The sequence below is a fragment of the Eurosta solidaginis genome, chromosome 2 (assembly GCF_040869045.1).
Source record: "Eurosta solidaginis isolate ZX-2024a chromosome 2, ASM4086904v1, whole genome shotgun sequence".
Classification (NCBI taxonomy): Eukaryota; Metazoa; Arthropoda; class Insecta; order Diptera; family Tephritidae; genus Eurosta; species Eurosta solidaginis.
This window is the reverse complement of record NC_090320.1, coordinates 67,729,722-67,746,914: the sequence shown is the minus strand read 5'-3', so window position 1 is coordinate 67,746,914 and position 17,193 is coordinate 67,729,722. Positions and strand designations below refer to the sequence as shown.

At 36.8% G+C, this 17,193-nt stretch overlaps 1 protein-coding gene and 1 long non-coding RNA gene across 2 annotated transcripts in view; one reads left to right on the top strand and one right to left on the bottom strand.

Moving 5' to 3' along the window:
* DIP-kappa (Dpr-interacting protein kappa) overlaps positions 1-17,193 on the bottom strand; it is a 421,153-nt gene that overhangs the window by 187,778 nt on the left and 216,182 nt on the right. The gene's annotated exons all lie outside the window — the stretch shown is intronic.
* On the top strand, positions 501-1,320 carry LOC137242554 (uncharacterized). Its single transcript, XR_010950287.1, has 3 exons — positions 501-559; positions 1,011-1,148; positions 1,207-1,320. It is a non-coding gene; the product is annotated as an uncharacterized lncRNA (long non-coding RNA).

The following is a 17,193-nucleotide window of genomic DNA, read 5'->3' as shown; positions in this document are numbered from 1 at the left end:
TACATCGATAAAAAGTTATTCAAAAATCGATCGCAAGCTTCTACGTATTCTAAATGGATTTTCAAATATCTCTCTGTTAGAATTTTTTTGTAAATTAAATATTACAACACAATATGCCCTCAGCTATCGTTGCGAATATTAGCATTTCGATACGTCACTTTGCTGCTAGTAAATAAATGCAAGACACCACTAAAGCATACACACATACATGTAGTCAGCAGCTTAGAGCGAAGAAGAAAGAGAAATAGTCACATCCCAATATGCACAAGTACAACTTTTTTCCAACCTTTGAGAAATATGTATTTCTCAAATGGAAATCCAACTTTTACAGCAATTGGAGATCAAATCGTTTTTCCAAAATTTGTTTTCAAATTGAGTGCTCTTGGAGGTCAATTTGAGGTATTACTTAAAATTTTTTCAGATGGTAACGCGTTAATTCATTTATGTGTGTGACAATGCTGGCCAATCATGTGTCAAAAGATTGGGTAGCAGTGATAGCAGTGAAACTGAAAAAGTGAATTAATTGATATATTTCAGGGAAGTATCCAATTTTAATATTGTAAGTATTTAATTAATTTAATAACATATGTGCAACTATTAAAAAGCATAGAAGCAAGGAAAATAAAAGTGAGGTAAGGCAGGTGGTGGCTTTGCTGTCGGAGTGCTCGCCAACAATTGAAAGTTTGCCAATGGAGCCTTCCACGTCAACTGCTGCATACAATCCTCCTTTGGACAACTTTTCGAGTAAAGAAACTTCCTCGAAAAGCGATTCAGAAGAGATTGCTGATGATTTGGCCAACTTAAATGCTGAGTTAGCTAGTTGGGCAGTAGAAGTCAATATTACAAATGCAGCTGCCAATAGCCTTTTAAATATATTGGGTAAGCGCATATGTGGGCTTCCAAAAGATGTGAGAACTTTGAAATTTATAAACTATTTTATTTATATATTCTACTCTACTGTATAATTCGTACTCTCTTTTTTCTGTCGGTTGTTGAACTCAAAACTATAGTTTGTGGGAATTCCTTACGCTTCATAAAAATGGTGTGGCGAAAAGTGATGAGCGATGAAGCTGCCAGGCACTTCACTTGGAAGGGCACGTGCAATAAGAAAGCTTTAAGAGTGCTCAGTACAACGGGAGCCCTGAAGAGTAACTATTACATGTCCATTATTATTTTAATTTATAATTGAAACTTTTTATTTCTGAGGCTTACAATCAAAAATTTGCCCCCTCTTCCGATGAGAACTATGAAAGGACTAATATGTCCCTCTTTCATCAAGCCAAAAACCGCCTGGTGAAAAAATGCAATACAGCAAGAAAGAAAATACTACTGAAGTTAAATAAAAATAAGATATTGATTTATTGCATTAATTTAATGATTCTAAAATAATCATTAAAAATTTGAACTAATTGTAATTCATTAATTAGATTGTTACAAAATTTTAAAATTTCTTTGCACCAAAGCTGAGATATTTTTGTTCGTGCTCAAAGCACCGAGAAAAATAGAAAAATGTGAAAAAATTGGAGATCTACCGGAGAAATTCTGAGATAACTGAGGTTATCTACGCGAAAAACGGATTTTCCTCCACTTTTGAGATCTTGTACAGGGTACAACAATTTTTGGTGATTTCTCTCTCTGCTTTGAGCACGAAAAAAATATCTCAGCGTTGGTGCATAGAAGTTTTAATATTTTGTAAGAACCTAATTAATTAATTACAATTACTTTAAATTTTTAAATACTTTTAATTTATTTTTAAATATGTAAAATGAATTACTATCTATTTTAATGTATGTTTGTTCTATTAAACTGAAACTAAATTTATATACAACGCTGTTATTTTTATTAAATTGGGATGTGAAATTTAATTCTAGAAGAGTTTTCTGTTTCACTTGAATCTAATTGGAGATTGATGTTGGATTTCAAATTTATATCAAAGAATTTCTCAAGTGGAGAACTGAAATTATTTACGTATAAAAAATGTGCCGTTTTGTTTGATAATGGGTTGGTTCTCCAATGGAGGTACAATGGATATTAAACATTGGAATGTGGAAAACGAGCTGGATTTCCATTTGACCTCAAAGCAATTTCCAACAAAAATGTTTATTGGGATGACATTATTCACACACATATGTACATGTATATACATAGCTAAATAACCAACTATGTGATACAGAAACGAGAAATGAACAAGCCAGTGTTTTTTATTTAAGTATTTACTAGCTTATTCCCGTAGGTTCCACCCCACGTTTCTATAAAAATATGCAAAATAAATAACAAAAATTTTAAATTTATTTTAACGATTTGTATTTGCGAATTTAGATACTGCTGAAACCATAGGATATACAATATTTTTTGTAAATTATTTGGAGTATAAATAGAAATATTTTTTGATTAGCCAACTCTGGAGTAGGCCTCTTATAATTGGCCATGGGTGAAACATGAGTTGGTAAGATTGACTCCTACTACAGCTAATGAATATCCTTGAGCTTTATTGATAGACATTGCGAAAGCCAACCTAATAGGAAATTTTAGGCGTTTAAAATTTAAAGGCATATCTGTCGGTATTAATTGAATCCTTGGTATGATAACTTTGTTGTAAACCGGAGATATAAGGTATGATTTATTCCATTTGTATGGGATGTGCCACGCCCCCTTCTACCTCAGCCCACATTTTCTTGGTGGTGTTAGGGATTGACCTCATATAACTCCTTACTGAATTTCAATGTTCTAGCATGAATACCTTCAGAGTTATGCAGTATCAAAAATTCCATTTGTATGGCAGGTGCCACGCCCCTTTTATATATCGAAATTATTTTTAGCCCATGACCATCCCTGGAAGGTTTCAATTGGGTTGTGCAAATTTGGTTGTGATCGGTCGATCCGTTTAGGACGCAACCCGATCTATACCTACATACATACATAATTTGAATTTTATATATATAGATAGATAGAAGAATTAGACAGACTGAAATTAACAAAAAATTTTAACGGCGGCAGATTACTAAACGTCCAAACGGAATAACAGTCAAACTCAAGTCTGTAGTTAAAATTTAGCTGTTAAAATAACCCAAGGTTGTACGGCGGCCATAGTTCTCAAAAATCCCATTTGTAGGGAAGGTGCCACGCCTGCTTTTCCCCAATTCCACATTTTACTGCAGGTGTTAGGACTTAACGTCATATAGCTCCTTACCAATTTTTATTATCCTATCATTACTACATCCAGAAATATAAGGTATATATTCCATTTGTATGGGAGGTGCCACGCCCCCTTATCCCTCACCACAAATTTTCATGGTGGGGTTAGGGATTAACCTCATATAACTCCTTACTGAATTTCAATGTTCTAGCATGAATACCTTCAGAGTTATGCAGTATCAAAAATTCTATTTGTAGGGCAGGTGCCACGCCCCTTTCATATATCGAAATTATTTTTAGCCTATGACCATCACTGTAAGGTTGCAAGTGGGTTATGCAAATTTGGTTGTGATCGGTCGATCCGTTTAGGACGCAACCCGATCTATACATACATACATACATACATACATACATACATAATTTGAATTTTACATACATATGTAGATTTGAACTTATTTGCACAAGTAAGACAATGTCTTTTAGATAGTACACCAATCAGATCTTACAAGTACAAATTACATATAAAAGGAGTTTTCTTGAAGAATAAAAAAAAGAAAATAATAACATCGCCGGTTCGAATCGAGCTCAAGGCCTAACGATAATTATTTATCATTATTATTGTTATGATACATTCTTTCTTAATTGAAAAAATTTTAAATTAGAATAGAAGAAAGAAAAATATAACATTTCAATAATAAAATTTATAAAAAAGAATATATCTTAAACTTTTATTTGTACATTATGTGAAATAAACATCCTGGCCGATTAGTTGTAAAAGTTTAAAGAAAGTTGATAGAATTATATAATTTAAGGTAAGCTATGAGTTAAGGAAGGATATTACTGCTAGTTTGCAACATCTGGCTTTTCTAATTGCTTTCGTAGCTGGAGGGTAGCAATTGCCAAAGACGGATTGTACTGACAAAGAACACTCTGAAGGATGTGACGTAATTAAAGTTCGGGATCAACAGATTCAGAGTTCGAGTAGACTGACACAAAGCTAGTTTATTAAATAAGTAAGGCGAATATTGAAAACGCAGTTGTTTATGTAAGAAACATAAATTTCTCATTTTTAAGAAATCACAAACGTCGCTTTCGAGAATTTGAGCTGCGTACGAAAATAGATGGTCAAATTTCCTCTTAGAAAAAACGAACCGAGCAGTATTTTTTATGGTTAACTGCAATTTCTTAAGCGACATCGAATCAAGGCTACCGTAAATAAGTTCTCCATAGGAAATGTGAGGTATTATAAGAGCTTTGACTAGCTTCATTTTAGCGTCTCGGGGTAATAAATAGGCACTTCTGTGTAAGTTACGAAGAATATTATAGATTTTATCGACCAAGACGGCTGTTCGCGAAAGGTTTGGACCCTAGGTGAAATAGGCGAACTATAACAGAAGGTGTAGAATAATTAAGAATTCCTAAAATCCTTTACACTGTGTATAAGGTTTGAGAACTCTACGTAATCGGGAAGTTCCTTAATGCTCGAAAACAAAATTTCTAAGTTTGGACGACTTTGTGAAATTTCACGATTTTTGGACCCCCGCTAAATTGTTGTTTCTTAAGTTACATTGTCATGCGGTTTTGAGTTATGTTCTAAGTTTCAAGTATCTAGCCCTACGGGAAGTTACTTAAAAATCGGCCGCAAGATTCCACATGCTCTAAGAGTGCTTTATAAATATATAATTCCCTGTTCCATATAGAAATCAATTTTATACTCAACATTTTAACCTATAGAGCCCAAAGCTTCATTCAAAGTTTCAAGCCTCTGCGTTATCGGGAAGGAACTCGAAACAAAATTTACAAATTTACAAGCACTCTACCTTAAGAGGAAAAAAGGTATTGAAAATCCATTTAAAAATTAAAAATTGTTTTTGTTTTATCGGTCTTTTGATAAAGGATTAAGGGTTCGATTCGAGCTCAAGGCCAGATCAATAATTTTTTTTTTAATTTTTCACTAATTGAAAAATAATATTTTTGTTGGAATAGTAGGTAGAAAATTTTCAGAGAACCTACCATAGCTGCGCAGATAGATCCATTATGAAGATTTCTAAGCCTTCATCATCGAGCGACCATTTGAAGACGACATGAAAAGAACAAGGACACAAACAAGAGCTAAGTGGCAAGAAAGGTGGGAGGTCTCGAGTAAAGTGCGTTGGACCTTCAGGTTAGTTTGTAACGTAGCTTCATGGAATGAGCGAAAGCACGACGAACTGAACTACCATCTCAAGCAGATACGGAGTGGACATGGCGGTTTCAAAGAGGGTTTATGGACGCGAAGGATAGGAGAAGATCCTCTTTGGCCAAGGTATACCACGGAGTTAGAAAACGTAGAATATGTCATGTTCCACTGCCCCGTTTTCACGAGGAAAGACTCACCTTGCTCGAATCGCTGAGCTCGAATCGAACCTTAAATCTTTTAAAGATTATATTGAATACTTTTAGGTTGTTTGCAGGTTTTTAAAACTTTCGTATCCACACTGTCTCCAGTTTTACAATCAAAACTATCCCCGCACCAAGATTCATTTTCTCATGAAACCTCCCATTTGTGTTTCTTTTCCAACTTTATATTTGCAGTAAACATACACCACAGTTGACAAATATTACATGAGAAATTGCTGAAATAATTTCAGGCAATTAAAGTGGTAGGAGTTTTCAACAAACTCATATGTCAGGTCAAAATACATAACTTTCTACGTGCCTTAGGTAAAATGCATTTCCTTTTTATTCTCCAACTGCAGTTTGTGCAAGTATTTTTGCTCAAGTAAATATTTTTGCAACTTTACTCGTAAGGGCTTGATTGGTTAGTTGATTTTGCTTTCAAACTTATCAAAGTTTTACACCTCACAACTTATGCATCCAAACTCCTATGCGCTTACATACATATTTATGCGTCTGTATACAGTGTTTTTGACATGTGAGAATTTTCAATATCTTCGCATGTCCTTGTGAGTTAAGTGGGAAAATGTGTGTGAACCATATTTATTTTATTTATGAATTTTGTGGCCAATTCATAGTCAGACAACTAACATGAAAGTACTTGTTATTTATGTCACATCATTGTGGTTGTTGTGGTTGTTGGTAGTAAAAATAGCTGGCAACTATTTCTCATAAAAGGTGTGAGCATTAAATTGAAAGTAGAAGACAAGTACGGGCAAAAGATGGCACCTAAATAAATCGCATCCATATGGATATAACTTGCATAGGGGCGTAGGTTTTTACATATACATATTTCGAAGAGCTAAGAAATTGAAAGGTCGAAAGAAAGCAATTTATCAATTTTCATCTTGAATTACAGAAAAAAATCAAAAGAATTGTGTGGTCCCTAGGTACGAAACTGTGAAGCCAAGAGTACTAGAGAATAATATATTTTTCTGCTTTTGATTTGGTTTGCGCTTAAGCTGGCCCGCCTTGCAGTTGTTAGCGCTATGTTCTTTGTCACCAGGTCTACAGTGGGTTTTGTAGATTCGAAAAAAGTGCAGATGTAAGGATTGTTTTCAGGACTCCCGTAATTCTAAGCATTGATAGTATATATGCGCCCTCAAGCTTTTTGAGAAAGGTTCGTTTTTTCTGGCGAAGTAACATCAAAATTTAAAAACAAATTTTTGTTGATTTGGCCATCAACCCGAGTGTATTTCAGCCATGAAAAGGCATCTCGGCTTGCAGCTGCGTTCCGAGTCGGCATGAAAAATATATGTTCCTTCCAACCTTAATATAGTGGTAGCGTGCTCTGGGTAAAAAAATATAAAAAAAATATAAAAAAATTCTTTTAATTAGAAACAAGCTTTTTCAAACGGGTCACAGCAGTTGAGTTGCAACAATCTGAGTTTATTTTTGTAATGGAAAGCTTTTCAGAGAAAACTCATCTGCAGATGCCATTTAGAGTCGGCATAAAACATGCGGTCCAGTCCCGTTACCACGATGCAAATTAAAGGAGCAGATCAGCTTTAAATCTCTTCCGAGGTTATCGCGCCTTGTATTTGTTTTTTAAAATCGGTTTTGAGGGCTGTTTAATTCTTAGGCCTACCGCTTTATAAATGCTAACGTCAGTTTACTTCCATACGCTCAGTTTTTAACATGGAATTTAATCTTAAGTTTGCGGTCCATGGTTACATCTTAGTCTACAACTGAATTTTTTAATGACGGGGTTGTTTTACATGGTACTAATAGAGTACCATTCAAACAGCTTAATTAGAACGATTTTCCATCATCCCTTGCCAAATCGCCTTGCCTCTGTTCTGAAGGAACACGCAGCACATACACAGGCATCAATTTTGACAATACCTGCTCATGTACCTACGAACTATAAATGCAGGACAAACGACAACAACAGATCAGAACGAAAATCGACACTGATGATGGCACAACGCCGAAACCGGTTTGTCTCAAAACCAAATTTGACAAGGGATGACGGAAAATCGCTCCAATATACATCATTTATCCCCCCTGTCGGAAAATCAACAAAACAAGATAAGTCAGTTATTGCTTGTCAAGCTTTTAACTTGAACGCGAACGGACTACTAACAATTTACAAGCGACGCCCACTGAAAATATATAAAGCAAAGGCGAGCCTGGAATTGAATGTTACTCCAAAATTCGCTAAAATGAAAATAAAGGCAAATACCAAATCTAGCAGGAAAAGAGTTAGAAAAGCGGAAAAGATTTTTTAAAATATGAGTTGGAAAGCTTATACTCGAAAAAGGATGAGATAAGTGCCGAGAAAATTTTTCTAAGCGGGGTCGCCCCTCGGCAGTGTTTGGCAAGCGCTCCGGGTGTATTTCTGCCATGAAAAGCTCTCAGTGAAAACTCATCTGCCTTGCAGATGCCGTTCGGAGTCGGCATAAAACATGTAGGTCCCGTCCGGCCAATTTGTAGGGAAAATCAAGAGGAGCACGACGCAAATTGGAAGAGAAGCTCGGCCTTAGATCTCTTCGGAGGTTATCGCGCCTTACATGTATTTATTTTAAATGCCGCGTTATTCTCTATCCATTTAAGATTGACCGAACAACTACCTACGACTGGAATCTTTCGACCGCATAAGTTTCACGACAAGTTCGTTAACCTCACAACAGTTGCCATTACCAAGGAAGAGGCACAACTTCTCGAAAGGGCCTGAAGCACAATATCATGGACCAAAATACAGTAAGAAAAATGGAGCAAGCGATTGCAGATGCGGAGATCGCAATATCATTGATACAACAGGAAGAATAGTAGCATGCAAGACACATGTGCAGGGAAATCATAAAAAAGGAGATGAAATCACAGGAAGGACAAAAATCGAATACAGGGGAGAAAAAAATAAAGAATCTACAACATAAACTAAGGAAAAACAATATAATCACAACTAAAGCGGACAAAGTAAATACCACTGTGCTAATCGAAAAAGAGTAATATATATCCAAAACCGAAGATCTCATAGAGGAAATGAAATATCGTAGAATGAGGAGGATCCCACAGATGAATACCAAAAACAAATCAAAGTTGCTATAAAAAATGCAACAAATATAGTATATTCTAACATGGCATATAGATTGGTCCAAATGAACCCTTCGGCTCCCAACTGATTGCGCTACCAAAAATCTACAGGCCGGACACGCCAATGAGGCCCATCATTAATTTTAAATCGGCACCATGTTACAAACTGTCCAAATATTTAAAGCCGATATTGGAAGATACTCTGGAGCTAAGGAACGAATATGCAATAGCTAACACAACAGAACTAATAGAGAGACTTGAGACCGTAGAGTTAACAAGGAACAGCAAATTGGTATCTTTTCACATAAAATATTTATACCCATCTATACCACTATCGGAGACTTTGGACATAGTTAGCTCAACAATAGTTCATAATACAAAAAACAAAGTGAAAAGTATGCAAATCACAAATTCGCTGAGAAGCACTTTACGTAAAAGCTATTTTCAATTCTACAATAAAATATATAGACAAACAACCGGTCTTGGAATGGGAAGCCCCACATCAGCAATTCTTATGGAGGTGTTCATGCAAAATCTGGAAGAAAGGTACACACAAGAGATGTAGTCCATATTAGCCGTGTCATTTTATTCTAGATACGTGGATGATATAATTTCCGTTTTAACTACTAATAACGAAGGGATTGTACTGGAGTACCTCAACAGCACGGAAACATGGAATTTACAATGGAAACCGAAAAAGACGGACGAATCAACTATCTAGACCTCACGATAAATATTTATAAAGAAGCTAAAAGATTTAACTATGACATATATAGAAAACCAAAGGCCACCGACATAATAATACCTCAAATCACCCCCAACAGCATAAAAACGCAGCGCTAAGGCACTTGGTACATAGACTTGAAAGAATACCTCTTACACAAGAGGCATATAAGATAGAACTTGAGGTCATATATAATATCGCTGCAAACAACGGATATAAAAAAGCACTAGTATATAAGCTCAGAAGGACAAATGGAGAACCAAAAAGAAATAATGAAAAGGAAAATAATAGCTGGACGATTATGACATGTACTGGAAAGGCAACATATAAATTGGCAAACTTCTTTAAAAAACACAACATTAACACAGCATTCAAAAAATCGAACAATCTAGGGCGAAAACTAAGAACTAACACTAACTCAGAGGATCCGTTTAGCAGACGCGGATTATACAAGCTTACCTGCGGATTCCAGTATAGTTACATAGAACAAACAGGAAGGCAAATAAGAACGAGGTTCAGAGAACATATTAGAGATTACAACAAAAAAATACGGAATCCAAACATTATACCCGAGTCTAACTTCGCGAATCACATGGTCGATAATGAAAGTTCTCCAGCAAACATCAATAAAACAAGGGTTCTTCACATACAAGCAAAAGGCCGACGTCTTAACGTACTCGAAAACGTGGAAATCTACAAACAGAAAACATTCGACGGTAGAATAATAAACGAACAGGTAAACACAATTTATCACACAATATTCGAGCCTTTAAAACTTGTTTACAAGAAACAAAGTAATCACATAGGTACAACAGGCAAACACACAACAATAAATAAACACAAAACAATTAACACACCAAAACAAAAAACCCACAAAGAAGGTCAAACGACTTAAATCAAGGATTTTTACCTACCCCAGTCAGCCACACAAATCGATTAGTAAACCACCCTCGGTTCTGAATGAACACTCAGCACATACACAGGCATCAATTTTGACAATACTTGCTTATGTACCTACGAACTATAAATACAGGACAAACAACATCAACTGGTCAGAACGAAAACCGACACTGATGACGGCACAACGCCGAAACCGGTTTGTCTCAAAACCAAATTTGACAAGGGATGACGGAAAATCGTTCCAATATGCATCATTTATCCACCCTGTCGGAAAATAAAAAAAAACAAGATAAGTCAGCTTAATTAGGTAGGCGTGAAAGCGTAATCCATCCCTTGTCGTATGGATAATCCTGACAAGAATAACAAGTAAGGAAGGCTAAGTTCGGGTGTAGCCGAATATTACATACTGATTTGAGAGCTATGGAGACAAAATAAGGGTAAATCACCATGTAGGAAAATGTACCTAGGGTAACCCTGGAATGTGTTTGTATGACATGTGTATCAAATGGAAGGTATTAAAGAGTATTTTAAGAAGGAGCGGGCCATATTTCTATAGGTGGACGCCATTTAGGGATATCACCATAAAGGTGGACCAGGGCTGACTCTAGAATTTGTTTGTACGATATGGGTATCTATCAAATGAAAGGTGTTAATGAGTGTTTTAGAAGGGAGTGGGCCATATTTATATTGGTGGACGCCATTTAGGGATATCGCCATAATGGTGGACCAGGGCTGACTCTACAATTTGTTTCTACGACATGGGTATCAAATGAAAGGTGTTAATGAGTGTTTTAAAAGGGAGTGGGTCTTAATTCTATACGTTGGGTTGAACTGACCGGTCCATGAGGACTTCACATAGACTGAATTGAGTCCGTAGTGTAACCTGAAGTTTATTTTAACGACCAAATTGCAAAACCCTATCAAAACTCATGACCTATGTTATAAAATAACTCCGTCTTCTGTGACGCCATGTGACGCCAGAAGGCAGTGTCCAGTCAGAGTACCCGTCATGAGTATAGAGTCCTCTCTTTTTAATGATAGAAGCAACTTTGTTAGTCTAAGTAGTGAATGGTCAGCACCATGTCTTTTATAAGAGCGGGATTTATGCCTAATTCTGTAGGGCCGTTCGTCATTCGTTGGCTCATAGATTAGATCCATTTCTCAACGTTTTAGTTTAGTAGATCCGTAGGTGATACATCAGTGCCCTCGGCTTTCCTGTTTCTTGGGCTAGATATGACTACTTGTTCCTTATTAAAGTCGGGTTAAAAAAAATAATACCATTTCTCTCGACTGTGCGCTCGCGTTTATCCCTTTCTGTGGGCGATAACTCGATATAAGAGGGCGGTGAAGTGTGCCCTCCATATTCTTAGAATTCACTTGGTAACCTGGTCGCTATTTTCGTTATTACTGGAATTCGTAAAGGTATCAACACCTTCAGTGTCTGTAAAAGTAATGTCCTATCTTAGCAAAAAGAAAATTGAGTTTTAGATGTCACTAAATGCACCGAGACAAGTTATCCTTGTCGGCACCCTCCACTGAAAGTGGGGATAAAAGGTGGCGCAGAAGAAAATTCCTTTAGCTTTTCCTTTGTGAACTACTGAATTTGTAGCAAGAAAAGGGTACATTATGTTCGCTTATACCTTAGCATTTAAAAACACTCAATATAAAATTTGAGTTGCCAATTCTTAAAAACCTTTTTTAACGATTTGTTGGAATATAAGGCTTGTGCAAGGTTGAGTCACATTTAGAGGTGAGTGGCCTCAGACTTCTTTAATGTCAAGAATGGAAAAGATATATTCACATAAAGTCCGATCCTATCTTTACAGCCATTTAATAAATAAGTCAATTTGTATTTGTGATCTATCCCGAAACCAACAAAAAAATGTCTGTACATTGTTTGTAATATATTTGCATACCTACGTAAGTGTTGATTATTTTGAAAATCTTTAGGGAATATATATAAAGGAATAACTAAGCTCCTTAACAATTATATACATAACATAAAATCCTAGGCCTGAATTTTGAGCCTTGGTCACATATTTTTGCTACACTTTTATCATAACAAACAATCCTACGTAAAGTGGATAACATTTCCAGTATGCCAAGCAATCAGTGAAGACTGATTGCTCTAATAAAAATAAACCATAAAAGTGATAACATAATACCATTTATAAGAGTATCCGGTAGAAGAAGCGCCTAAGTAGAACGATTATTTGCGTAAATAAGAATTAAGATAAGAATAAAAAAGCCAACGAACGAATAAAAGTCCATACGACAAACAACAAGAATACTTCAAGCAAACGTAAGAAAAAAAACTTTGCAAAAAAGGAAAATATGCGACGGCCTAAGTTATAAAAATAGCAAAAAAATTATGTATGTGATTATATACTTATTCACAATTACACAATAGATAGCGTAGTAAATTACAACATAGAAAAGAAGGCAGTGACTCGAAAAGGCAGGACATAAGTTTAAGAATATTACGAAGTTGCCAATTTGGATTATTTAAACCATATATGATCCTTTTTTTTATTTTGCTACACTGTCCCGATTTCTTCTGCTTTTTCTACTACATGTACACCCTAAGTATTATCTTATTACTAGAGCTGCAGATTTCTTCTCGAATAGAAGCGAGATTTTCGAGACCCGAGGAATCGATAACTCGACTTCGCGCGAGATTCTCGTGTCTCGAAATACTCGTAAATCTCGCGAGATTCTCGACATAAACATATTTATACAGTTGGTTTTTTTTTTACTTTTGGTTTTTTTGTTGATTATATTGCTTTCCGATGATACTTCACTCAAAAGATATATATATAATTTTGTTCACAATATTTTATTTTTTAACGAGAAATCGGGAACTCGGCTTTTCCCGAGATTCTTGAATCTCGAAATACTCGTAAAACTCGCGAGCTTCTCGATTTCAATTACGTCGCTGTCAAGAAGCTTTTGAGCTTTACGAGTAAGTCGAGATTCGAAAATCTTGCGAGAAGGCGAGACTCACGGGAAATCTCTTCTCGAAAGAGTTCGAGAAATTGTAAGCTCTACTTATTACTTTAAACGAGTAAAAGTTGTTTGTATATCCGGAACTATCTCGGAAATGGTTTAACCAATTTTAATGAAATTTGGCATATAAATAGTGTGTCACATTCTAAAATTTTATATTTAGGTGTTCCTACTGAGGGTGTTTTGAAAAACTTGCCACCTATTTGAAATAAAAACAAGTAAGGAAGGCTAAGTTCGGGTGTAACCGAAGATTACATACTCAGTTGAGAGCTATGAAGACAAAATAAGGGAAAATCACCATGTAGAAAAATGAACCTAGGGTAACCCTGGAATGTGCTGTTTGTACGATATGGGTATCAAATGAAAGGTGTTAATGAATATTTTAAAAGGGCGTAGGTCTTAGTTCTATAGGTGGACGGCTTTTCGAGATATCGCCATAAAGGTGGACCAGGGGTGACTCTAGAATTTGTTTGTACGATATGGGTATCGAAAGAAAGGTGTTAATGAGTTTTTTAAAAGGGCGTTGGCCTCAGTTCAATAGGTGGACGCATTTTCGAGATATCGCCATAAAGGTGGACCAGGGGTGACTCTAGAATTTGTTTGTACGATATGGGTATCAAAAGAAAGGTGTTAATGAGTTTTTTAAAAGGGCGTTGGCCTCAGTTCTATAGGTGGACGTCTTTTCGAGATATCGCCATAAAGGTGGACCAGGGGTGACTCTAGAATTTGTTTGTACGATATGGGTATCAAATGAAAGGTGTTAATGAGTATTTTAAAAAGGAGTGGGCCTTAGTTCTATGGGTGGACGCCTTTTCGAGATATCGCCATAAACGTGGACCAGGGGTGACTCTAGAATTTGTTTGTACGATATGGGTATCAAACGAAAGGTGTTAATGAGTATGTTAAAAGGGAGTGGGCCTTTGTTTTATAGGTGGACGCCTTTTCGAGATATCGCCATAAAGGTGGACCAGGGGTGACTCTAGAATTTGTTTGTACGACATGGGTATCAAATGAAAGGTGTTAATGAGTGTTTTAAAAGGGAGTGGGCCTTAGTTCTATGGGTGGACGCCTTTTCTAGATATTGCCATAAAGGTGGAACAGAATTTGTTTGTACGATATAGGTATCAAATGAAAGGTGTTAATAAGTATTTTAAAAGGGAGTGGGCCTTAGTTCTATGGGTGGACGCCTTTTCGAGATATCGCCATAAAGGTGGACCAGGGGTGACTCTAGAATTTGTTTGTACGATATGGGTATCAAATGAAAGGTGTTAATGAGTATTTTAAAAGGGAGTGGGCCTTAGTTCTATAGGTGGCCGCCTTTTTGAGATATCTCCACAAAGGTGGCTCAGGGGTGACTTTAGAATTTGTTTACGATTTGGGGATCAAACGAAAGGTGCTAATGAGTACTTTAAAAGGGAGTGGGCCCTAGTTCTATAGGTGGACGCCTTTTCGGGATATCTTTATAAAGGTGGACCAGGGGTGACTCTAGAATTTGTTTGTACGATATGGGTATCAAATGAAAGGTGTTAATGAGTGTTTTAAAAGGGAGTGGGCCTTAGTTCTATGGGTGGACGCCTTTTCTAGATATTGCCATAAAGGTGGAACAGAATTTGTTTGTACGATATGGGTATCAAATGAAAGGTGTTAATAAGTATTTTAAAAGGGAGTGGGCCTTAGTTCTATGGGTGGACGCCTTTTCGAGATATCGCCATAAAGGTGGACCAGGGGTGACTCTATAATTTGTTTGTACGATATGGGTATCAAATGAAAGGTGTTAATGAGTATTTTAAAAGTGAGTGGGCCTTAGTTCTATGGGTGGACGCCTTTTCGAGATATCGCCATAAAGGTAGACCAGGGGTGACTCTAGAATTTGTTTGTACGATATGGGTATAAATGAAAGGTGTTAATGAGTATTTTAAAAGGGAGTGGGCCTTAGTTCTATAGGTGGCCGCCTTTTCGAGATAGATCCATAAAGGTCGACCAGGGGTGACTTTAGAATTTGTTTACGATATGGGGATCAAACGAAAGGTGTTAATGAGTATTTTAAAAGGGAGTGGGCCTTAATTCTATGGGTGGACGCCTTTTCGAGATATCGCCATAAAGGTGGACCAGGGGTGACTCTAGAATTTGTTTGTACGACATGGGTATCAAATGAAAGGTGTTAATGAGTGTTTTAAAAGGGAGTGGGCCTTAGTTCTATGGGTGGACGCCTTTTCTAGATATTGCCATAAAGGTGGAACAGAATTTGTTTGTACGATATGGGTATCAAATGAAAGGTGTTAATAAGTATTTTAAAAGGGAGTGGGCCTTAGTTCTATGGGTGGACGCCTTTTCGAGATATCGCCATAAAGGTGGACCAGGGGTGACTCTAGAATTTGTTTGTACGATATGGGTATTAAAAGAAAGGTGTTAATGAGTTTTTTAAAAGGGCGTTGGCCTCAGTTCTATAGGTGGACGTCTTTTCGAGATATCGCCATAAAGGTGGACCAGGGGTGACTCTAGAATTTGTTTGTACGATATGGGTATCAAATGAAAGGTGTTAATGAGTATTTTAAAAGGGAGTGGGCCTTAGTTCTATGGGTGGACGCCTTTTCGAGATATCGCCATAAAGGTGGACCAGGGGTGACTCTAGAATTTGTTTGTACGATATGGGTATCAAATGAAAGGTGTTAATGAGTATGTTAAAAGGGAGTGGGCCTTAGTTTTATAGGTGGACGCCTTTTCGAGATATCGCCATAAAGGTGGACCAGGGGTGACTCTAGAATTTGTTTGTACGACATGGGTATCAAATGAAAGGTGTTAATGAGTGTTTTAAAAGGGAGTGGCCTTAGTTCTATGGGTGGACGCCTTTTCTAGATATTGCCATAAAGGTGGAACAGAATTTGTTTGTACGATATGGGTATCAAATGAAAGGTGTTAATAAGTATTTTAAAAGGGAGTGGGCCTTAGTTCTATGGGTGGACGCCTTTTCGAGATATCGCCATAAAGGTGGACCAGGGGTGACTCTATAATTTGTTTGTACGATATGGGTATCAAATGAAAGGTGTTAATGAGTATTTTAAAAGTGAGTGGGCCTTAGTTCTATGGGTGGACGCCTTTTCGAGATATCGCCATAAAGGTAGACCAGGGGTGACTCTAGAATTTGTTTGTACGATATGGGTATAAATGAAAGGTGTTAATGAGTATTTTAAAAGGGAGTGGGCCTTAGTTCTATAGGTGGCCGCCTTTTCGAGATAGCTCCATAAAGGTCGACCAGGGGTGACTTTAGAATTTGTTTACGATATGGGGATCAAACGAATCGTTATAAGGGTGGACCAGGGGTGACTCTAGAATTTGTTTGTACGATATGGGTATCAAATGAAATGTGTTAATGAGTATTTTAAAAGGGAGTGGGTCTTAGTTCTATAGGTGGACGCCTTTTCGAGATATCTCCATAGAGGTGGCTCAGGGGTGACTTTAGAATTTGTTTACGATATGGGGATCAAACGAAAGGTGTTAATGGGTACTTTAAAAGGGAGTGGGCCTTAGTTCTATAGGTGGACGCCTTTTCGGGATATCTTTATAAAGGTGGACCAGGGGTGACTCTATAATTAGGGGCCATTTTCATCGCACACGTTATGCCAATACAAACTAATAGATGGAATTTGCTCAATTTTGTTATGGCTGTTCCTTGCGTGGTCTTCGGTCACCAAACTAAGGCAAAATTTTGGGAAATAGTCCCTATGTTTTGCCATAGAGTCGAGTGCAGGCGAAGAGGAAGCCTTTTGTTCGTTTTATTCGCTTCATATTTGAGGAAAACTCATAAAACTCAGTACTATACCTCCAACCCCAAAAAACACAGTTTTCAACGTTAGAGAATTTTTCTGTAAACCCATTGGATAGCTAGTACAATCTCGACTCTACATAATTATTAGAGAACTACAGTAGTAATCGAGTCGAGAATGAATAGAGAACTA